Source organism: Manis javanica, chromosome 3 (assembly GCF_040802235.1).
Source record: "Manis javanica isolate MJ-LG chromosome 3, MJ_LKY, whole genome shotgun sequence".
NCBI classification, from domain to species: domain Eukaryota; kingdom Metazoa; phylum Chordata; class Mammalia; order Pholidota; family Manidae; genus Manis; species Manis javanica.
In genome coordinates, this window is record NC_133158.1 from 205962872 (window position 1) to 205987719 (window position 24848).

Genomic DNA, 24848 nt, shown 5'->3' on the forward strand with positions numbered 1-24848 from the left:
GCCTTCAAATCACACTGTGGGTGACCTGGAGGGGCCCAGCCATGCCGGAAGTGTCCAATGAGGGTGCCCAGAAGGCCTTTCCAAAGAGACTTTCCAATTCCCTGAAGGAATACTGAGAAGGGGTCTGTTGGAGGAGACCTATTGTGCCAAGAAAAACAATCAGCCTCTGATGACTGATTATAACAATTCGCTGCTACAGAAAGTCTTCAGCACCACCACCCGCATTAGCCTCAAGGGAGCTGACATTCTTGCTGAGGTGCTGCTCCACCCCTGCTGGACTGCTGTGCCCGGATGCTCATTCCGTCTGCTCTCAGAGCTGACCCAGGCCACCAGAGCATGAGAAAGGGCCTCCCCTCAGCACCCCAAATAAGGAGCCAGAAGTTGGGGAGGCCTGCATGGCTGATGGCTGTTGTGTTTGCTAATGAGCCTCTGGGAGCCCTTAAATGGGGTACACAGGTGCAGCAATGAGCCAGCCACACACAATATCACCTGCTTGGCAGCCAACCTAGCCCAGCATTTCCACCAGGGCAGGAGACAGACACCATGTGGGCCCCAGGGAGTCCACACAGCTGGAGAGAGGGCAGGCAGGAGCCTGCACACTCCTCCCCGCACACACACCCCATCACAGACCTGTGTATTCAGAACTCAAGTTAGAATCCCCCTTCCTGCCTCCCTTCATCTGCTTTCTCCTTCCTGTCTATTCAAGGGGCACAGTATTGAGCATCTACTGCACTCCGGGCACTGTCCTCTGCTAAGGGCATGACAGACAAGGGCTCGTGCCCCAGGGAGCTTCCCTGCCAGTCCTCTCCTCCTCTTACAGCTTCACCCCCGCCAGTCCCTTCTTCAGTTTCTGACACTAACACACAGGACTCCTTATTGGCCTTTGGAAATAGAAAATGCAGATATCTTACAAAGCCCCCTGGCAATGCCATCTCATTTGATCCTCAAAACTGCTTGTGCAGCCCACAGGTCATGATCGTCAGTCATGAAAATGGGGCTCACACCTGGCTTTGCCACTTACTAGCTGTGTGACCTTGGGCAAGTCCCTTAACCTGGCAGCACTTCAAGATAACAGTTTACTCTGCTCACACACAATTGGTGGCTTATTCAGCCATCACTAAAGCTCCTGCTGCAACAGACATGACACAAAAGCAGAAAACACTGCCTTTGTCTTGAATAAAACAGCAGAGGAGCTTCCAGCCTGGTTGGGGGATGGTAAACATATGAACAAATAAGTACAATGAAGTTTGGAAGCACAGTAGTAGAATTAGGGAATAGTGGGAAGAGGGATTGATTGAAAACTGAGGATGTATGGATATGGGGATTTTAGAGAAGTCATTACATCATGAAATAATATGTACTGAGCTCTTACCATTGGGTATTCTCACATATGTAATTGTTCCAAGGTTCAAAAAAGGTGATAGGTGTAAACCTGCCCTATAATAAACTATGTGCCCTATAATAACAGAGCTGTCCAGTGTAAGGTATTAGTTTTACTATTGATATAAAGCGTCAGACCTCAGTCAAGCCAAATGGACTATGTTAGTTAAACAAGGCTATGCTACAGTAAAAAACAACTGCAAACTTTCCGAGGGTTGCACCACAAAGGTTTCTTTCTTCTTCATGCAGCAGGCTCAGTGTAGGTCTGCAGAGAGCTCTGTTCCACACAGTCACTCAGGGATCCAGGCTAATGAATGAATGCACTATCATTTTGTAGCTATTCCTCATGGAACAAAATGCATCTTCATTGAAGCAGGAGGAGAGAGTGCATTGAGCCGGCCAGAGTGACATGTGTCACTTTCATCCATGACCCATTGGCAAGAACCAATTACATGGTCCCATCTAACAGCACTGGAGCTAGTAGATGGAGGGAGAGACGGAATGTCTGATGGGCATCAATGTCTTCGTCACAGGAGCCAAAGAAAACTGCATCCTGCAGAACTCTTTTAATTATCTTATAGAAAAGAGTTTTTGACAATTATACACTTTTCTGCTGTTACATGACAAAAAGTAGCTGTGGATTAGACATCTCCTAAGGACAAAGCAAGGGTCTGAAGGGAGGTCACACCTGCTGAATGGGGGACAAAGCAGGACATGTCCTTTATCCCCTGAGGAGTCTTGCTGACACACCAAAACAGCCCCAGCCAATACAACTAGATGTATGTACAACCTTTATGGCCTCCTCCTCTGGTCCCACACTCTCTTTGGCAACTCTGCAACAGCTTCATATGGGTTTATTTTTCCCACAGAGGATTTTGCAGTATTTCTCCTAAGTGGGACAGCTACGTCAATAAGTTCCATTGCATCATGAGAGTGATTGAAGAGCAGAGTGTCTGGCTTGCTGGCTGGAGCTTCTGGTCTGATGCACAAACATACCCACACCCCTCCACCACAAGAGCCTGGCCTCATCTGCCCTCTCCAGCCTTTTGGCCCTCCTCCAGCCTCTGATTCAATTCTGCCCCAGGACCCCTGCTCCAGCCAGCCCTGTCCACACACCCATCCCCAAAGCCCCTATCCCCTGTCTCACCCCTCCCTGCTTTCTCTCAAGACATTTCTTTCACCTACAGTATCCTTTCACCATCTCTGCCTGTTAAAATCCTCCCCAATACATGCAAAAATGTCGGCCGTTATCTCCCACTGATGAGATTACATATTATCTTTATCTTCTTTTGGTTTCTCTATTTGAGATTTGGGGGAATGAGCACGTGCTATCTTTACAATCAGAAAAACACAGCGAAGTCCCTGTCCCCTGCAAGAGCCCCTCGCCCCCGCACACAGCTGTCTCCTCTGAAGTGCAGAGTTCTCAGCCCTATCACAGACAGCTTTGTGATCTAGTTTGCTGTGTGTGGATGTCTGATAGCCACACCCAAATTTAAGTGCCATGAGAGCAGGGACACATTAGACACACCTGCCTTATGCTGCATAGGCACATACTAAGTGGTGAGCTAGACTTCTTTCCGATTACCAGGGCTGCAGGAATGGTCCGAGTACCTTACGTTGGCTCGGGGATCCCAGGAAGTAAGAATGAGGGGCTTTGGAGTTACATGACTGGATGCCCTGCATTTATACTGACTGTTTCTGACATATAAATCGCCCACTAATAGGGTTTCATTACTCCCACCACGTGAGCAACCAAAATAAGGCCTAGAGAGGTAAAATGATTTGGCCCAAGAGTCCAGAACCCACGTCTTCAGCTGTGCACACATGCCTTAACCACTAAACCACAGCTGCCACTCCAAGACCCTATTAATAGCCATTTCTCGCCCCAGTCAGTGGCTGGACATGGTTTGCCAGGTTAATAATTTGTTCATTAGGTGCCTAATGAATTACTTGTTAATTGCTAACTTGATGAACAGCCAGCAGTTCCCATCTGCCTGAAGAAATGGCACAAATCACTGTAGAAGGGCCAGCCAAGCCCCAGCCTCTGGGGAGCAGAGGCTTCCTGCCCGAGGGTGGTGGCAGCGGCTCCCAGGAGAGAAGCCCACCTTGGCCAGTCACCAGGGGCCCTGAGAAGTCCCCAGTGAGTGGGGCCTTTCAGGTAAGCAGCTCTGATGGGGCACCTCTTGCTGGACTGACAAATTCCCTACAATGTACAGGGCAACCCAGATTCATCCCTTCAATCTTTCAAGCCTCGTATCTACAAGACCCACCCCCCAATGATTTTATTTTTATTTTCTCTGAGCTTCCACCATTTGAAGCATCATTACTCAACTTAAACCTCACACACACACATGTAACCATAAACCATCTTATTTCCTCTAATGTTGGTCCTGTCTCCCCATCTTGAAAGCAGCTACAGTATCCCTGTTGGACTTCAAGCTTCCTGGAAGTAGCAGCCACGTCTGTCTGGTGCATCCTGTATCTCCCATACCACATAGTGCCCAATTCAGTAGGTGTGTATTATGAGAGCGAATAATTCATACTTTCTGTGTAAATCTGCATTAGTCTGCTGAGGCTGCTAGAACAAGATACCATAGACCAAGTGGCTTAAACGACAAAAGGGCAGAAGAGCTCCTGTTTGTGGCCTAGGTTCCCAGTGCTGCACAGATCCCTGAAAAATTCCATGCGGAGTGTGTAAGACAGACCCTCCTGACCATGCTAGCTCCCAAATCTTAAAAGCTCTGTTATTTCTGAAATCACTGAATTAGATTATGCCTCACTGAATCAGAGACGATGATTTTCCCATTTGCATAGCAATCTTCCTTATCAGAGCACGTCCTCATTTTATCCTTCCAGCTTTGCTGTAAGGGAGGACAAAGAGGGTTACAAATGTCCATCTTAAGGACAATTGAAATGAGAAGGAATTAGTCACCTTTCCCAAGGCAGGCTCAACCCAGGGTGTGACTCTCATTCCCAGGTCCTTTCCTGGCAAGCCCCTGTGGGACAGGACTCAGTCTCTTTCTTCTCTGCATCTGAGCACCCAGCCCAGGGTCAGGCACAGAGGGGATGCTCAGGGGAGGTTTGGCATTGAAAATAATGGAGCTGCCATGGGGCCTCCACCCAGAGCAGAGGCACCCAGAGACTGAAGAGTCAGAACTGACACCCCACCCACCCAAGCACCCTCGGGCAAAACCAGCCCTAGGCCAAGTGGATGGGGCTGGCTTCAGTATCTGAGGTTCTCCCATTGGCCTGCTTCTCAGTTAAGACCTCGAAGGCCAAGGTTAAATTGAAAATGAGCCTGGCAAATAGCGAATCTATTATCACTTTCACACTGCTCCCAGTGACAATAATGAGAATGTGTACAATAGCAAAATGATTTCACATATTATTTATTTTTATTCCTCTACATCACAGGTATTTTTAGAAGGCACCTCAGATCTGTTGTGGAATGAAAAAGAGTATGAATTCTTTAAACACACCATCTCATTTCATCCTCAGAACAATGCTTCAAAGTGGATAAGAAGGGCATTATACCTCTCTGGCAGATGAGTAAAGGGAGGCATAGAGAGGTCAAGTATTTGCCCAAAGTTGAACAGGGAGCAGCTTAATGAACAGGGCCTTGACTCACTCTCCTGCCATTTCCTCGAAGATGCTGGATTGGCATGGGGGGAGCCCTGAGGGCCTGGACCAGGAACGATCCCTTCTGAGGGCAGCAGGAAAGCAGAAAGGTCTACACCAGCAGTTGCCAAATTCTGTCTGCAGATGGAGGTTCTTTGGCAGACATTGTGTCTGAATGATTCCAGTTGAGGTACAGGCTCCCCAGTGCCCCACAGGCCCTGCCACACCCTGCTCATCCATCCCCGCCGCCCACCTTTAGGCTGCCATCAGGACACTACTGTCCTTGGAGTTGCAGCCCATCTGGTCTATGAACAGCAGCCTGCATGGGCTTCCTCAGCAGCCTACCGACGGCAGGGGTGGGAGAGACCTTTAGGTACAAGGCAAAGCTCTGGAAGAGGAGTGGGAGAATAGCTAATCAAACCACACGCCCACCTCACCCAGCAAGGTAATTCTGCCAAGGTCAGGCAGACCCTGCTCAGGCGGTGGGGTCTGGTGCCTTCAGCCCCCGATGTTGCTTCTCCTCCAGTCCTGGCTATAAATGGCTCATGATTTTTATCCCTCCTGATCATCCTCTAACACGTGGTGTGAAATAGGCACAGATTTAACAAGCTATGGGCTCTCCCCGGCTCAGCACAACAAAGAATTTGCGAGCCCCACAGGGTCCATCAAAAGCCAAATACAAAAGACACACAGCGGATGACACAACCCCCTTCCAGCAAGTACCACTGCTGCCTCACGCAGGCTTTCCTCTCTGAAGAACAAAGGTGCCCCAAGCCCAAACAGGCCCCTGCTGCCTTCCATAGCTCTGGACTCAGGGAGTGGAAATGATCGCAGCCTCCAGTCCTTCTCCACCCCTCCTTACCAGGTATGTCCATCCCTAGCTGGGTGCAGTCATCCTCCCTCCCTCTCCCCACCTCCCCTAATCTGTCTGGGGCCTCATAGCCGCTCCTTTGTTCCACACTGATACCCCCAAACTCTTAGGGTCCCTCCCCTCCATGAACAAAGCCCTTCCTGGGTGTTTGCAGCCAGCATAGATCAAAAGATGTGACCACTGGGTGCCAGCTCCTTGGCATGCTGGGAAAATGGGCTGCCGGGGAGTAGGAGCATGGCACATCCCAGCGGGACTGGGGGACATGGAGGTGGCACTCAGGGACCCATTGTCAGCAGTACTGCTGCAGGGCAAGGACCCAGGAGAATGCCATCTGGAGAGTGGGCTGTAGGCACTTACTGGAGCCCATGGAGATGGTAAGAATGTCAACTACAAAGGCTGAAGTCTCAGGGACTCTGCGGAAAAAGAGGAGGCGGTAAGAACCAAGGCCTGGCTTCTGGAAGGGGCCCTGGGAATGAGGCAAGAGGCACAGTGAGGCAGTCTGGTGCTCGTCTTGGGGATGGGGAGACTCCCCTAGCCAGCAAGCAACCCCCACCCCAGAGCACTCATTGCAGAATCTGGCTTAGCTCTTTTTGTTTAGTTTTCCTTAACTTTTTAAAAAATAATTATAGGTCCACAGGAAGTTGTGAAATAATAGTACCGGAGTCTATATTAGTATAGACCTTTCGTACAGCTTCCCCAAATGATTGCAGTTTACATAACAATATGACCCCATTAAGACCAGGAAGTTGGCAGGGTAGGATGTATGTGCATACAGTGTGTGTATACATGCCTGGACCTTTCTCTCTCTCACGTGTAGACTGATGTAACCAGCGCTGCCATCAAGATACAGGACTGTTCCATCACCAAAGTTCCCTCCTCCTCCTGCCCCTTAAACACCCTACCCGCCCTGCCCCACCAACCCCAGGCTGTCACCAATCCCTTTTCCATCTCTGTAAGTGTGTCATTTCCAGGCTTTGCCCCCACTGAGCTGGTGGCTGCTAAAAAAAAATCACCTCAGGGTCTGGGCAGACCCCAGTTGAGAAAAGGACTGTCCAGAGCAGGCAGGCACAAAACAGGAGTGTCCCAGGGCGCAGGGAGCCCAGCCTTGCTTGGATTCAGACAACCCACAGACCCGGAGCCCATGTGCCACAGCCCAGTCCTCACGTGCCCGTGTTGGGACTGTCTGATCACTGTCTGCCTGCCGTCTTGCCCCCAGCTGCCCTAGGCAAGTAGCTCACCTGCGTGCTCGCCTCCCCGGGGGCTCCATAAAGCAGCTGCTCTCTGCTGCCCCCTTCAGGCAGTCCACTGCTCAACGTGTCCCGGCCGCGGTATTTTAATTTGAAATACTCCTGTCATGCTTCCCTATACCGTGCCTACATAATTCATCTTTATCACCTAAATATAGGACTTAATATTTGTCCTTGTTAAATTCCATCTTGTTTGTTTCGGGCGTCATTTCAACTTATCAGGATGTTTTCAAACCCTCAGATATCTCTCTGGACCTCAATTATCCCTTTTAACTGTCATCTAAAAATTTAATAATCCTGCTCTCTGTGCTTCACCCACGTCATAGATGAAATCATGGAACTGAACAGGGCTTCAGGTCCAGGTCTATAGAACAGGAATGGGAGCCCCCCTTCTAGACTGAAGTTTAAGATTGAAGCAGTCCCCTTAGGGATGATTACCCAGCAGCTGTCCACACAAGTGCACTATCAACCAGGCTGCAGTTGCTTCATTTATTCACAATGCTGCCATGACTGGTTTTACACTCCTGCCCGAGGACTGGCCAGCCTTAGGAGCCAGGCCTCATTAGCCTCTCAGCACAAACTGTGGTCACATTTCCTTTCACAACCACGCTACAAGACTTTGGGTCCCCAACAATGTAACAAGGATCTGATTCCTAAATATGCCCGAGAATACCCAGGGTTGTACATACTCATCTAAACTCAGTCCTCCTTGAGGCTACCGGGCGGCCATCTGCAAAGAAAGCAGAAGCCCAGAGGCTAGCTGGGATGGCTGGCCTTGCCGCAGATGTCTGCCTGATTTGTAAGGGCCACCATGGCTCTGCAGAGAGAGGGAGGACACTAAATCTTCCCAGGACCCATGTTTTGCACCATTAATAGGAAGCATACAGCTTTTCCCCAGGCCCAGCAGAGCTCTCAGTTATCCCTGGGCCACCATGGATTCCAGAGCAGCCCCCTGCCCCAGCCTGGGGCCTGCCCTGAGCCTGAATTTCCCTTCTCTCCTGGCGAGTTCTCTCCCAGAGAGCCATGCTCTTCTTTCCTGCCTGCTCACCCGGACTGCAGCCATCTAGCACATCAGTGTGGGCACAGGAACCAAATTCTCAGTCTCTGTGGGGCCCCCTCTGCTCCTGTGAATGTTCAGGGTAAAGAGAGAGGCTTGAGAGAGGGACTGCCCACAGGGCTGCCCACAGTACCTCAGGCCACGCGCACAGGGACGATATCGGGAGAAGGGTGACTCCTCGCCCCCGCACCCTCCACGCCTGGCTGAGCAGGAGCACCCTGCCACACTGATTATCAATCTAACACCTGTCAAAAAAGAGGAAAACGAAGTGGGTTGATCTGCTTTGTTCTAAGTGAACTCATGCTGGCTTCTAGCAATCACCTTTCTTGTCCAAGAGCTCACAAATCATCAGTATCAGTCATCTGTTTTGGAATTTCGCCAAGAATCAACACTGAAATTACTGAATAATCATTTCCAGAATCAGGGAAGGTTCCAAGCTATCTGGGCCTGATGAATGAGGAAGATCCTTAAGTGGAAGCCAGGCTTCTCCAAGCCCTGCCAGCTGCTCCTTCCCCTCAGCCCCAGTCACGATCACACACATGCACATGCTACACTCAGAGGTAGCTCCTCTACCACGGCCACGTCCTCCAGCACAAAGACACCCGAAGTTAACGCCCCGGGTCTTCCCCACCTTTTCCTCTTTTGCCTCATTCAAAAATGCCCGTGTCCTCTCTCCACCACCCTGGCCCTCCCCAGGAGACAACGGACATCTGCGTATCTCTCTAATTGTGACATGGCTAAGTGGCATGTGATGGCAGGGAAAGGGGTGCCAGGCACGCCGGACAGTGCTGGGCAGGCTCTGACCCAGGCCACCCGCACACCTCCATCTGTCAGGCGGCCCTCCCTGCGTGCGGCGGTGACGGAGCAGTGACTGCCAATTCGCCAATGTCCTTGTCTGCGGACGCTCCAAAGACACGATTTTCCACGGAGAGAATCGAAGGCTTAGACTCAAGTCTTCTCAGAATTACAGTGATTAAAGTTGAGAAGAACAGCATACCAGAGCCCCTCCTTAATCTGTCATTTCGGGACTGCCGACAGGGCTCCAGCTGCAAGGTCACTGTCTTCCTCTCAATGCCCTCCCTCTTTCCTTCCTGCCCCTTCTCTCCAAGCCAGACCTCAGCCAGCCAGGGGCCCAAACCTCCCCTGCCAACTGCCCTAGAAAAGCAGTCACCTCGGACATGCAGCTCTCTAGCCGAGTCTCACTGGGCTGACTCATCTAGGCCTTGTGGGGGTTAGGGGCTGAGGGCTGGGTCAGAGACAATACCAGACCCAAAAGAGGCCTCAAATACTATCCAGACCTGTTACTTCCACAGATGACCAAGGCTCCAAAAAGAGAAATATCTTGCTCAAGTTCAGCCAAATAGTCACCAAACCAGGATGAGGATGAGATTCCTGACTTCTGGTTTATGCCACTAACTCAGGGCCATTTATTGAAGCCAGGCACTGTGCTGGGTGCTTTATGCAAATTATTTCTACTTTTCAATGCAGATTTTTGAGATACCATTATGCTCATTTAGGAGTTGAGAAAAATGGAGTGATTTTGCCCAAGGGCACGCAGATAAAAAACAATAGATCAGGGCTTCAAGCTCATTACACCATTCTTTCTCATAAATATCCATCAAGGGCATACAGAAGCAACTCTAAGTGGGTTTGTGAATACAGGAGAAAATCCCAATCAGAGAATACTTAAAAGCTACCTCCTAGAATGTCCCAACCATGGGTCTCCAGTGATAATACTCAACTCAACATGACCCACACAATTATAAACAGTAAGGACCACATGCGGCCAAATATCCACAAACATGGTGCCAAGAAGGGAAGACACGCCTGAGGACACGAGACAGAGTAAGGGAGGATCTGGAAGGGCAGGTGAAAGCAGGGAAGACCGTGGCACTGATGGAATCTCAAGGAAGACCTCATGAGAACCACAGCCTCCCTTGGGTATTGGTAACAATGCACGTGGGGGAGAGAGGGAATGCAGACTCCTGATCTAGCTCCCAGCTGTCTATCCCCTGCTCCTGGTCTCCAACCCCACCTCCTGGATGGATGGGAGGGTCTCGCAGACCTCAGAGAAAGCATCAGGATGATTTTGCTGCTGGAGTCCTTGCTCCTTACACCACACTGCTAGACAAGCTTTTGGGAAGTTAAGAGGCTTTGCAGGGAGAAATCGGGAGATGCCTTGCCTGTGTGGACTTACATCCGGGGAAGGGGCACGGCTTTCCTTACACGCTCCGCGAGGTGGAATGGTAGTCATATCATCACCAGTTTGCACCAGCTTTCTCATCATTTTCCTTTGCAAAATGAGGACAATAATAGCATGCACAGCCCAGGTTGCTTGTGAGTTAGCTGAGGTGCAAGGTACCTACCTGGGGGAGTTGCTGCCACATAATCAGCACACAGTAAGTGCTAGAATTTTATTATTACTTTTATTGCTAATGTTATGAAAAGTGTATTACTTTTCCACTGTTATAAAAGTAAGAGAACCACAGGTTAGGTCCCACAAATTTCATTGCCAAAATCATGTACTTTGGACAGTTCTATTACATTTGTGTTATTTAAACAAAATTTTCTTTCTTGGGTAAGTTGGGGGGAAAGTGCTCCCTCTACCACCCCAAGGCAGTGCTTATGCTCATAAAATACTTGTTCATTTCAAGGTGATTTCTAACTGCTCCTCCTCATAGGCTCACAGTATAATTCTGAGGTCAGTAGGGCAGACGCTGTTACACTTCCTTTATTAGATCCTGAGCCTCACGGTAAAGGAAGTTGTTGGCTGGTCCCCGATGCCTCTCTCAGCCCTCTGTGCAGCAACACTGACCACAGACATCTCAGCAGGCCCCTTACCTGTCTGTCCCAGTATGCACAGGTGGTCCTGTTTGTGACCTGCCCCTGACCTTTGCTGAGTCTAGCATCCCTCCCAGGCTTTGGGGAGTGAGATGCTCAGAATCTTGAGGAGTTTGGAATCGTAAGATGATAAAACTGCTCTTTAGAAGGAGCATAATGCAGAGCTGTTTCTCAATCCTGCAGGGGCTTCTGGTTCCCAGGCCTGCCATTCCCAGCCCCATCACTCCCGCCCACCCCTGTTCACAGCCAACCCCTTTCCTTGCCTACCCTGCTTCTGGGAAGTTGGTCAGGCTTACAGTGCTACTATTGCTCTGCAGGAGCCACAGCTGCTGCATGTTCTGATTGGCCAAAGCCTGTGTTCTTCCAGGTCTCAGGACTACTCCAGGTATTAACTATTTTGAATATCACCCTACCTGTTCTCATATTTCTCATTGTCCCCCGAATGGTCACTCCCCTAGAGGTAGGCTGACCACCGTTCCCCAAACATCCAGGCATATGGCCCAAGCCTTGCTCAGTCTTCTCAACCAGAATGTCTTTCCCTTACTGATGCAGCTCCTGCACACCTGTGGTCAAGGGCCTATTCCTAGAGGAAGTCCCCCTAAACCATTACTAGCCCACAGTGTTTGCCACCATTTTCTAGTTCCCTAAAGTCTCTATTGTGTAGACTGATTTTTTTTTCAAGCTGCAGGTTATATATCGTTACAGGGAGGGTCATGGAAATCAATTCAATAGGTCACATGCATTCTCTAACAAAATTGAATAGTATACAAAATATCAGATTATATTGCCAGTGATACTGATCCTGGAATACCCATGCACAGATATATGCATGTGCTGCATACTGGTGAAATATGAAAGATATTTCTCACTGGGAGTTGTGGTCAACACATTTTGAAAAACATTGAATATTAGTGCCTTCCATCCCAATAGTACCAGGAACCTATAATCTACCTTCTCCACCACAGATGCTGGAAGTGAGGTCATGGAGACGACAGGAGTGGGGAGGCAAGATGGAGTGGGGGAATTACCACCGTCAGAACAGTCTCACACCTGGCTTGGGTGACAAGATGACAAGCTCACAAGGGCGGGGACTCAGCTCCTCCACTTACCTCCCCAGCACCTACAGCCAAATAGTAGGAGTACAAATGTAAGTGCTGGTGAATGGATGGTGCAGGTCAGGCTACATTACTCTGTGATAGGGAAAAGAGAAAATCCCTGTGACTTAATGTGGTTTGCTTCCCACTCATGCAAAATCCACTGTGTCCTCCAAGCTGCCCTCCAAGCAGGAGCTCAGCAATGCAGACGGCTTGCGTCATGTCACTCTGCCTGCTGTACTAATGCATGGATTCCAGGGAAAATGCATGGATTCGCAGGAAAGCGAGAACTACAGGGCTGCACACAGTGACATGGGTCACTCTCCTCCCCAGCCACTGGCCAGGCCTGTCACACAGCTCCCCGCTAGATGCAAGGAGGATGGAAAGCCTAGGAAGGCACACAGACATTTGGTGAGCAGTAACATCTCCACCAGAATGCTGCCTGAGCTGTTTTGCTGGTTATACTGCTATACCTAACCCTGTGTGCAAAGCTTCCCTCCCCATCTACCAGTTACCCACTCCCCAGGACTTCTGGGCATCTGTTCTCAAGTAAGCACTGTGCTGACCTCTGGAAATGCAGTGCCCAGTTTGGGTCATCCTGGAAGCAGACCCTGAGCCAAGTCAGCGTGCACGAGGGCAATTTGAGGGGTACAGGGTACACTAGCAGGGTAGAGACAGTGACCCAGGAGATGTGTTTTATCAAGCCCACTGCTGCAGTGGAAGTCAAAGTGCAATCCCACGGAGAAGCTCTGGGTAACAGCGTGAGCACACTTGAGAATTACCCCTACTTAAGGGCTGAGGGAGCTGAGGAGTTACCAGCCCATTACCCTGCCATCATGGCATCCTCACCCCCCTTGCCGGGTTCCTGGGCTCCAGGCTCCCTCCTGGCTGGCTGTGGTCATGAAACCAGGTCCCAGCCAGGGAGAGCTGAAAGGAGATGTTCTGGGGAGAGTTCTGGGCAGCATGTGCTCTCCTGAGATGAAGGACACAAGGGTTGGATTTGCTGCCTTCCCTTCCTTTCTTCTTGCCCTGAGTGCAAATGAGCCGCTCTAGCCTCCTTCAACCATCAGGTATTGAGCAGGAAGACACAACACCAAAGTTCAGGATGGCAGAGTGGGAAGGCAGAAAGCACATGGGATTCTGACAGCCCTACCAAACAGCCAGACGTCCCAAACGTCCAGCAGCTGCCTGTCTTCTTGCCATGTGGGGAATAGAAGGTCCTGCAGATTTAAGCCCCGTTTACTCCAGCATCCTCTCCTTGCAGCCCAACACCGCCCTGACCAAGCCAAGTGAGAGGGATCAGGCAGAGAGAGACCTCCGTGCATAAGTCACACCAGCTGGCAGAGGTTCCATTTGACTGGAGGGTGGAGTGTGCTTGACAGACTGGCGGGAAGGAAGCTGCAGAGGAAGGCTGGTAAGGGAATAGAAAAGGCCCTATTTGCCATGCAAAAGGAGTTCGAAGGAGAGGTCTACAGAGCTTCACCCTAGGAAGTAAGGTGATCCTATTTGTGCTTTACAAAATAAGCTTATCGATTGTACAAAGTGAGAACTACCAGCCCCTTAAGGACAGAAGTGACCTCCTATGAGCAGTGTCCAACATGGTTTCATATTCTCCACGGCCTCTCACTTAATACTTGTTGAAGTGAATTGAAATGAAGTTACCCTTATTATTTTGGGATGAACACCTCTTCAATCAACTGATGAAGCCATTCAGGAAGGTTTCGGGTGTGTTTCTGGCTCTGACACTAACCCAGTTTGTGACCTCAGCCATGTCAGTTCCCCCTCTAGTCCTGGGCATTGTCATCTGCACAAGGAAAGGGTAGAAATCAGCCTAACTTTCTGCAGGAATCCCAGGCACTGTGACTGACTGCATCAGCAACCAACAGAGGTGTCCCGGACTCTCTCCCCTTTACTCCCACAAAGTGGGCAGGGCACGATTGCAGGACAGATTTATCAAGGCCCTCGGCCACCACGTACGGAGCAGAGAAAATGGGTCAATAGCTCTGCCACCCCAAGCCTAATCTGGGAAAGGAAAACTGAACACCATATATATAAATTTCCGTAGGTGTCAGATCCCAGGTCCCCATCCAGCTCTTTCTCCATATATAACCTACATATAACATACACGCAAGCTTTTGTTTTATTTTTGTTTTCCACTCTTCCAATTATTATTGCAAAGCCAAGGATGAGGGCAGAGGGGAAATCAAATGTTTTCTCACATGGCATTTAAATAGAGTGATCTATTGACCCCCCAAATTGGGTCTGTACTGGGGAGACTCACAAAGATGAGGTGTTGGGTTTCATGTCCATATACCCATCAACACTCTAGTCCTAAATTATATTTGACATTTAATTACAACCCCAAGGAGCTGAACTACTAGATTTCCAGAAAAGGAACCACTCTTTAGGATGGAGTCATTTGTCTCCTGTCTCCACTGGCATTGACAGCCCACCAGCACCACATGCACCCCAGCCCGCCCCCTCATGGCCAGAGGGGTCAATGCAACAGAGGCAGCGACCCGAGGAGGGGACCCCCTTCTCCTGCCCTGCCCTGCCCTCTGCCCACACCCTACCTCACATTTGTAACTGCCAGAGTTGAGCTGCCCCTTCCCAGGTTCCATGCCATCTAGAGCCATGTGCCCACCCACGCCCCCACCTCCAATTCCCCACTCATTTCCTTCCCTAGAGATGGCTCTTGCCTGTCCAAAGACATGAAGGTTTTCAGCATTGAGCGTTTCTCCTTCTCCCCCTCCCTCCTGCCTTCCCCCACCCATTCCTCCTTCCCTCCCTCCCCCAGCCCTCCCTCTTTCCCTCTCCTTCCCTCTCCCCCTCCTGCCCTCCCTCCCTCTCTCTTCCCTTCTTTCCCAGAGGCTCACAGAACCCGTAGAGCAACCTCCACCCACCAGGGCTGTGCTAATGTCATGGGGACAGGCAGACCTTGTAGACTCGGCTCCTGCCCTTGTGATCTTTTGGTGGAGACAAGGGAACTCCTGACAGCCGGAGTGTCCGCACGGGTGGTAATGAGTGCGTAGTTAGTGCCAAGCAAGGCTCCAGACAACAGGAGCTTTGGAGCCAAGGGCTTCCTGGAGGAGCCAGGACTTGTGCTGGGCCTCAAATATAACTGTGATCTTGAAAGATGGGAGAACAAAGGGAGGCACTCCAAGCAGACAGAACAGCTTATGCAAAGGTCTAGAAACAGGAACTCGTGAGAATGCCTCTCTGCCTAGAGTAAAAGGGTAGAGAAGACAGGGCAGGTGAAGCCTGCTGAAGGGAGGCAGTGAATGCACTTCCTCTGGAACCTGTAGGCCCTGCAGGGAATTGAGGAGTGGTGGGAACACTAGCAGACAGACAGCAGCTCTCTGACCGCTGGGTACTGGCTGTTGTAGCCTCGGACAGGCCACCTCCTCTCTGAGCCAGGTCTCCTTCCCTCTGTGAGGTAGGGAGGGTGGCCTTCATCCCTGCCCCCGCTTAGCCTACCTTTTCAGGACCAGATCAGTGCCAGGAGTACCACGCACCAGGTATGGGACCCAGGGACTGGCCCTGAGCTCTTCCTCCACAGGTTTGAAATATGAGAACAAAGGATGCTTCCCTAATACAGACACAAACCCAGCCCAGGATCAAGACACATTAGCACTGATTCCAAGACACATAAATCTCACTCTGCTAAAAACAGAGCATTTCATAACCTCTTGACTTGCCTTGCTCACAATTTCAGCCCCAGAAGGGTAAGAAGGTAACAAAGGCAACAGACCTCTCAGGCTTAATTCCCCATCCACCAAGAGGAAATGACTGAGTCCTGGAAATGACAGAAACCTTGGCCAGAAGGGACAGGAGCTTCGGAGAAAAGGAACACAGCCCCTCCGAGCTCAGAGCAGCCCAGAAAGAGTGCAGGGGTGCAGAGATATGTCAAAGACTTTGGGAAGCCTAATTTCCAGTCACTTAGAGAAAAGATGGCTACCATCATGTGGCCAGAGACTCTGAAGGGGAAGGACCTGGAGGACAGTAGCCATTCCTGGAGAGGACATTCTCACTATGTGATGGCAAGGGATCCCAGCGGGCAAGAAGGAGACGGAAACCTAAAGAACACAGTTGCAACGTCAGCAGCACTCACAGCAAGAGGGCGGACTTGCGAAGAAGCACCCACGTCCTTCCACATCAACGATGGCCGTTGCCCTGAAAATCCAGTTTCAATCACCTCGCTCCCAGGTTCCAGAATATTCTGAGGCTCCCTCTTTCACTGTGAATGGTCTGCCCAGTGTGGACCTGGCTTCCCTCCCAGCCTCAGCTACACCCCCACGCCCACCACATCCGATTCCCTAGCCAGGAGCCCGGGGTCAGCAGGCTCCATCCACAGGGCAAACGCAGCTCGCCACCTGCTTTGTACAGCCACAAGCTAAGAGCGGTTTTCACATGTTTACATGGTTGGGAGAAAAGAGTAATATTTTATGATGCATGAAAATAATACAAAACTCGAATTTCAATGTTCAAAAATTAAGTTTTGTCCGCACACAGCCACCCCCATTTGTGTACATACTAACCTGTATTGGTTTACTGGGCCCTCAGTAATGAAGTACCACGGAGAGGCTTAAACAGCAGACATTTATTTTCTCACAGTTCTGGAGGCTAGAAGTCTGAGACCAAGGTGTTGGCAGGGCTTTGAGAAGCCTCTCTCCTTGGCTTGCCGACGGCCACCTCCCCACCGTGTCCTCACGTGGTCTTCCTTCTTCATGCATCTGTGTCTTAATCTCTTCTTACAAGGAAACCAGTCATATTGGATCAAGGCCCACCCTAGGCAACTCATTTTAACTTAGTCACCTCCTTAAAGATCCCATCTCCAAATACAATTACATTTTGTGGTACTGGGGGTCAGGAGTTTGACGTATAGATTTTGGTGAACACAACTCAACCCGTAACACTATGGTTTGGGCATTAAAACTACAGAATTGAGTAGTTCAACAGAGACCATGCAGTCCACAAAGACTATTTAATAGACTCTTTCTATCTGTGGACGATTACTATCCAGCCCTTTACAGAAAGTTTGCCGACCCCTGCCCTGGAGAATGGGTACTCGCTAGAGATTCCCGAATGCCATGCCTCCCCTTCCTATTACCGGATCTGAGCTCAGGCTGAAACTCAGCTGCCTTCTCATTTTCACTGATAAAGCCCTTCCTAGTCCTCAAGACACCAACATCAGCAATGGCTTTATGTGTAACCACTGTGAGGGGGATTTGCATTTAAGCCCAAGAAATGAGTATCTCATGGGAAACGTTCAGGTAGTCTGACACACTGAGCAGAAGTGCAATGGCGCCTCTCACATCCCACACATTCTGCACAATGGGGGCCGGAGGCAACAGCACCAGAGGCAGCACCGGGGGACAGGAAGTGTGGCTGGGACTCAGATGTGGGTGTGGCTGTCACCACTCAGAATGGGCAGGTCTCAGGAATGAGCTTTAGAGATACAAGCCGGAAGAAAAAGTGGCAGAAGATTCAGGCAAGAGGGGTCTAAAGAAGTAGGTGTCAAAGAAGAGAAGCAGGGTGGGAAGAGCAGCCAGGAAAGGAGGGCAGCCAGGTGGTAGGGACTACGAAGGCGTGTGGGGAGAGCACAGGGGCCCATGGGCATCTTTAGGAGATAAGAACTCCTGCAGCACAAAGCATCCCAGGCCCCTGAGTGAGACACCGGCAGTTAAGGAAAATGGCACCAGAGAGGTGAGGCAGGGGCCTGGGGCTCTCCAGCCACCTGGCTGCTTGAAGGGGCAACTCAACTGGGCACAGATCTGTGCAGGACACAAAAACACCGATGGGATAAAGAAGTAGAACGGTGTCAGGTAACCGAGGTCTCTCCACACGGCTTCTTCAGTAGCTTGACCACAGAGCAGCCAGCATGTCAAAGGACTGTGCTAAGGGTTATGGGGACAGGAAGACCCAGGGCTCAGCGCCTGCCCCTGCGATCTCTCGGCGGAGACAAGGGAAATGTTCGGGGCTTGGGTAGGAACCCCCAACATCCCTCTCTGGCACAACTCCAACCCTACCAAATAACTGTGGGACAGATATTGCACAAAGCCGGTCTGAAGGGCACCAAAATATAACCTCCCCGGATATGTGCGCAACTGGTCTCGGCCCTGGCTCAGCTCCTCCGTGCGTTAGCTGTGTGGCCTTGGAGAGGTGTGCTGCCCCCTCAGCGTCAGCATCCTCATCTGAAACACAAGGACTGGGCCAGGTCCTTCCAGGCCCTTCCAGCAGTAACGTCTGGGAGGGGCTGGTTGTAAGAAGTTGGGCATAATGTGGGCCTTGTGGGAGCCTGATGTGGAGGGCGGGCGCAGCACGAGAGATCACTGGCGGGATGTAGAAACCCAACCTGTTTTGATAAGGGTACGCCGCACAGGCAAGGACAGTGACCTTGCAAATGGGGTGCGTGGGCAGAAAGAGGGTGTGCACAGATGGAAGTGCAGAGAAGGAAAGGACAGAGGGACCCAGGGAGACCCTGTCCTTTGCTAAGCTATATGACTCTCGCACTTTGTAGAGACTGGGGGCACCCTTGGGAAGACTGTCCTCCTAAAGAGTAAACCGGAAGCGGGATGGAGCCTCAGGTGCTGATAGTCGCCTTGAGTCTCACTCTGACTTGACTGACTAGAAGCCTAGAAGCGGGAGGTGAGGGGCGGAGGGAGTCAGCAGGGAAGAAGCAGTGGTAAGTGAAGACGGCTCAGCTGAAGGGTGTGCTGAAAAACATCTCACCTTTTACAGAGGAAAAAGCCACAAGCAAACTGAACTGCCATCAGCAGGAAGGAAAGTGGAATATTCTGGGCCCTGAGGCCTGTGGTCTCATAAATAACCCACAGCCTCGTAGTCTCCCTCCACAGTGCCTATTTCCATGCACCCCACCTCCCAGAGAAGTGCCTTCCAGCGCGCTTGGAGCCTAGAGCTCTGCATTCTTCCCTCATTTTGATATGTTCCTGGAGCTCCCAGGCATGTACCAGCCTCACTCTGTCAACCCCACGGAGGTCTCTCAATCCGTCACAAAGCAGTACCCCCGCGTGCCTTGTTAATTTTGCTCCTTAAGCTCCCTGAGTGGCATCCAGGAGCCGGTGAGAAGCCGGTGTTAGTGTTGCAGACCAGAGTCCAGTCGTGGGGAAGGTGTGGGCATGGAAAAGCGAACCCCTGGATCTTGCAGAGCTCCCGGCCTACAGCACCACTCTGTCGGCTGAGAGTTTCCCATCTGACAGGAAGCCCTGCCTTTTCCAGCCTGGGCCCTACATCAGGAAGTGGCCCTGAGGGACGATTTCTGGGAGCACTTCAGGGGAGGTTGCCCCCCCAACCTGCTCCCTGAAATGTCCTTAATCTCCTTTAACTTCATGTGATGGAGCCATCGCCCACAGCATGACTGAGACCCTGAGCGGCCCATGTGTGTTTCCAGGAGGGTCTCCTCTCACAGGTAACATGCTCCGTGCCCTTACATCCCAGGGGTAAGAGTGCCTGCTTTCTATGTGGCCTAAAGCTGCTTCCCTCCAGCTCCCTGGGGCCCTTCATTCTGCCGTTCATCCCCCCCCGCCCCCCCGCAGGCGAGGAGCAAGACCCTGAATTCTCTGGCCAGTCCTGCTGCCATGAGCCATGGGTGGGGGGCCCCACCAGGTCTCAGGGGCCTCCAGTGGGGAGTATGGTGGGCTCCAAACCGCCCCTGGGGAAGCGGCTCCCACCAGCCTTCACTGCCTGTCACTCTCCATGTGCTGGACAGATGAACCTCTAGCGGTATTAGTTTCCTATAACTGCTGTAATGAAGTACCTCAAATGGTGGCAGAAAACAAAAGAAATTCATTCTCTCACACTTCTGGAAGCCAAGTCCACAATCAAGGTCAGCAGGGCTTCCTCCAGAGGGTCCAGGGGAGGATGCTTCCTTGACTCCTGCAGCCTGTGGGGGCTCCCAGCATTCCCTGACTGTGGCAGCAGCCTTCCAGTCTAGGCCTCTGCCTTCACATGCCCTCTCCTGTGTGTCTCAAATTGCCCTTTCTCTTATAAAGACACCAATTATTGGATATAAGGCCCATCCTTAATTCAGGATGATCTTACCTCCAAATCCCTAAGTGCACGTACAAAGACCCTATTCCAAATTAGACCACATCCCCAGATACCGGGGGATTGGACTGGGACATGTCCTGTGGAGGGACACAGCTCCTCCCCCTGTATGCGTCCACCAGTCATTCTCTTGAAGGTGTCCCCCTCTACTCAACTCTGAGCTCCGCACTGCGCCGTGAGTTATTCAGGGCCCCATATGCCTGTGTCCCCATTTGTTCCCTACGGGATGTCCCCTGGAGCAGCCCTCTCCCTTCCCCCTTCGTGGTCCTCATTCACATCACTAAACTCTGCTCCAGCCGTCCCACTGTCCCACTGAGCTCCAGCTGTCCCACCGAGGTGTCCCCCTCCTTCCCTCTGCCCACTGGGTCCTGCCTCAGAGCCTTCCCCCCCAGTCCAGACCCTGAGGGCCAGTGGGAAAGCATGATGTGGTCCCAGAGCCCTGCACACAGCCTCCGTCACTCGCCAGCTGCTGGAGCTTGGACAAGCCTCCCCTTGCCTCTGGGCCTCAGCGTCCCCAGCTGAGAATGGCAACAATGCCTTCCCCACAGATCGGTGAGGAGTAAATGGCCACAGTGCACACGAAAGAATCTGTCACTCAGTAAATTCCCGGTAAATGTTTGTTCGGTTATTTGATCTCTCTTCTCTGAATATGATTCTATTTACGGTCCCCACTGCCCTTAATTCTCTTATTCTGGGGACCCTGGCTCTTTGGGTTATGCTTCTTGAGGAAAGGGATAGAATTTGGGGCTTTTCCGGGACCTCCGACAGCATCTGGCACTGCCTCTAGTCAGCAGAGGCCTGATGTCCTGAACAAGCACCACAGCAATGCCTGAGGGTCTGAACCTCGGTTTGAAGAGCAGCTTTGGCCTGGATCCAGTCCTGGGTCCCTCCTGTCACCTCCCTGGTCCTCTTACCCAAGGGCTCATACCTCCTGGGAGAGCCAGGGCCGGCCTGGCTCCTGCAGGCACAGCCAGGCAAGGAGCGGAGGGGGCAGTAATGGAATGACAGGCACTGAGATCCAATTCCGCAATGATTAAGGTGAGAGGGACAAACTCCAGAGGCCAATTGTTGGGCATAATTAGGATGAAGAGCAAATCGCAGCAGGCTGAGAACCCCGAGGCCAGACAAGCCGGGCCCATCCCTGCTCCAGGAGGGCCCCTGTGGTCGGCCAGACTGAAAGAGATCTCTCTCCATTAGGCCCTGGCAGGGAAGGGCAAGCGGGCTGCTCTGCATCATCTGGGTGGAGCAGCTGAGTGGATGTGACATAATTGAATGAGGCCTTCGCATCCTCCACCCAGAGCGGGGGAATTAGCAGGCCTGCCCCTCGCCTCAGGAGGCTGCTTTCAGCCACATCTGCCTGCGTTGCTCCACTCCACTGCACCTACCCAGGCGGGGGTGCCGGGAAAGAGCTCTGGCCTGGGCTGCAGAGGGAAATGGGGGCAGAGGGGGGGGGCTCAGCCAGGGAGAGTCCAGGGGAGGAGGTGATAGCGATGGGCAGGGGCGGGGAGCCCCTGAGTGTTTGCCAGACTGCCAAACAGATGGCAAGGAGATAGCCAGAGCAAGAGGGAAGATGGGGATGGAGGGGCCAGGAGGGGTGGAGACAGGCAGAGAGCGGGAGATGAGAGCAAGATAGGCAGGCAGATAACATGAGGGCGGCCAGAGATAGAGAGATGAGCTGTGTGTTGGGGGAAGGAAGGGGGCAGATACAAAGAAGCTTAGTTAAGAAACACAGACTGATGGGCAGCAGAGGAATTCATAGACTTGTGGAACATGGGGCTGGAGCCTTCTGCAGGAATAGCAAGGTTGCCTGCCCCTTTGCACACTTACAATGTGGTTGTGCTATGCAAGGTCGCCTGCCCCTTTGCACACACGATGTGACAGGTGGTATTCTAAATGCTGTATGTTATCTTATTTATGCCTCACAACACACTGCCTTACTGATGAAGAAAATGAAGATGGAGAGGAGAAGTTACCACCAAGGAGACCCAGCTAGAAATAAAAAGAGTCAGACATTAACCCTGGCCTGGCCTGACATCCCGGCCCCCCTCACCACCACACTAGCAGGGCCCTCTTGGGTTTAGCCCCAGATGAATCTGCTCTGAGCTGGCAGCAGCCCAGGCTAGCTGGGTGCAGAGGACTTTCTGGTGGCTGCAAGTATAGGACAGTGTCATTTTCCCCTGTCCTGATCTCTGTTCCCTCATCGTGAGCCCCCTGGTACTCCCCCTTGCCATCTGCCTGGGCCCTTCAGCTGGCCATCAGTAATCTCCACAAAAGTGTGGACTGATGGCATTGCAAGGTATGGCCTCTGCCAGGAGTTAATTTTAATAGGGGGCTCAGTGGGTAACAGAGACATCTGGGGGACAGGAGATGTTCCCCGTAACCTTTCGGAACCCAACATGGGCAGATTCCTCCTATTTGTACTCAAGCCGGCTCTGGCTGTGTGACCCGCTCCATCCAGATGGGGAGAGAAGCTGATACACATCATGTGTTCCTTTTGTGCCCCCCACCCCCACTGTAGAACATTCCCAGCCACAGGCATTAGCTTGGAAGGTTTTGCAGGCCAGACCAACTCTACATCTCCCTCAGAGCAGGGGCCTTGCTTCTGGTGGAGACCGCCAATCAGGTGCTCCCACCCCAAAGGAGCTGTCTGCCCTGGCTGCCCTCTCTCAGGGTCACAGGGGCTTCAGACAGGGATGACCCCCACCGCCTAGTTGCTGGGCACTCTCTGCCCCGGCCAGGTGGCTGTAGTGTCTGGCAATGGCCCCTGTCCCACCCAGCAGCTCCCAGCCCACTGTGAGGAAGAGGGGGTGCCCGTTTCAGCTCAGACAGCTCTGCCAAGGAACTGAAGGGAGGCGAGAGGCGGTGCACCTTCACCAGCAGCAGCTTTCTAACAACAAAGCCAAGATACTCAGCACCCAGGAAGGAGGCGCTGATTCACCGCCCCTTCCACTGTGGTGCAGCAGGGGAGGGAGCAAATTAACTGCTCCATGCTGCCTCCAGGAAATGGAGTCAGAAAGTAGGCCCCCTACACCCCTGGCTGGGTATATAAGACATGGGCCACCCTAAAGTTCAGGAAACAGGCTCCCCCAAAAAAGGTAAAAAGGCCAGTGAGGACATCTGTGCCAAGTGCAGAGTGAGTGTTTTAGCCAGGAAGGGTCAAGGGTATCCAGGTGGCGTGGGCTGGAGGGCACAGGGCAGGTTTCTGGGAGTGGACTAAGAGTCAAGTACACAAAGATTCCAAGAAGGGATTACACTGTGGGTGGGGGGCTCAGCAACAAGAGTAATCAGGGTTCTGGGAGCAGAAAGGTCAGATGTAAGACCTCAAGTTGGACTGCATGGACTCACGTCAGAGCCTGTCACCTAACTGCCATATGATTTGGGCAAGCCATTTACATTGAGCCTCAGTTTCTCCATCTGTTTCTCTAGGCCAATGGATTTGAGCTGTTTTTTCTTGTTTTACAACCACCAAAACAGCACCTAAGAGTCTGTCATCTCTAGGATTCTCCCCTGCTTCTGCCCCAGGCTCTAGAGGTGGTTTTGATCACAGTTTTCCAAGGAGAACAGGATGAGGGAGGAATTCAAGGCCTGGATAAGTCAGACCTCAATCTGAGAATTGGGGACCAATATAGAACCAGGCCTGGCACCCTTGGCTCCATGCCTGCCACACTCCACAGGCTAGCAGTGATCAAGAGAGGACAGGCAGACCGGGGAAAGACCACATCCCACCCTTTGCCTCTGGCAGGTTCATTAGCAAGCCTGGTAGAATTCCCACCTGCTCAGTAGGGAGAACTCCTGATGAATATTCATAGTCACCAGAGGTCTCATTTGCATCATGCAATTCCCCAAATGCCACAGCAAACTGCAGCCTCTGGCCTTTGGGGCTGTCCCTCTCCTGGAAGGGGCACCAGCCAATCTAGTTACTATCACTCTGCCTGCCCACTCCCTTGCTTCACCCTGCCCCAGCCTTCACTGCCTGCCATGACCCAGGCCCTCCCAGAGGACCCCCACCGCCAAACCCCCAAGCTGAGCAAACAACAAGCCCAAGACAGGCAGATGCCAGACCCAAGGAAGGGGAGACAGACCCCAGCGGACAGGGATTAGGTTGGTGACACTGTAAAGAGCAGAGGGTGGGGGTACTTGGGAGCTGTAGAGTCCCCTTCATCCCCTCCAGAAGAGGAGCTGGAAGAGGGTGGGGCTGGGTGGGGCAGGGGAGGGGAGGGATAGCTGGTTTGCTGTCTCACAAAGGCAGCACCAGGAGAAAGAGCCAGAAGGAAGTATGGTGCCTTCCTCAGACAACCATCGCCCTCACCACTCAGGCCTCTTTTAAAATGCACTTTCCATTTAGAAGGATCCAGAGGCCCATCAATTGAGGACTGATTGAGTAAGCGGTGCCTTCTGCACGTCGTGGAATATTACATGGCCATTAAAAAGAATGTGGTATCGATTTTTTAAAAACCCACAGTGCCCACAGTATGTTGCTAGGTGCTACAAGGAAGTTACAGAACTATGGGTAGCAGGGTCCTGCTTTTGTAACATAAGCAAATAAATAAATAAACAAGTAATCGAGTTAATGGATAAACCAGAAAAAATCTGATGACATACCTTAGCTACATCTCACAGGACACAAGGGTGAATAAGAAGGGATTGTTTACTTTTCATGTTAAATATGTTTA

General features: G+C 51.7%; 1 protein-coding gene across 3 annotated transcripts in view; it reads right to left on the reverse strand.

The window, feature by feature from the left end:
- The window catches only part of GFRA2 (GDNF family receptor alpha 2), a 158820-nt gene that overhangs the window by 91089 nt on the left and 42883 nt on the right, over window positions 1–24848 (reverse strand). The window lies entirely within an intron of this gene.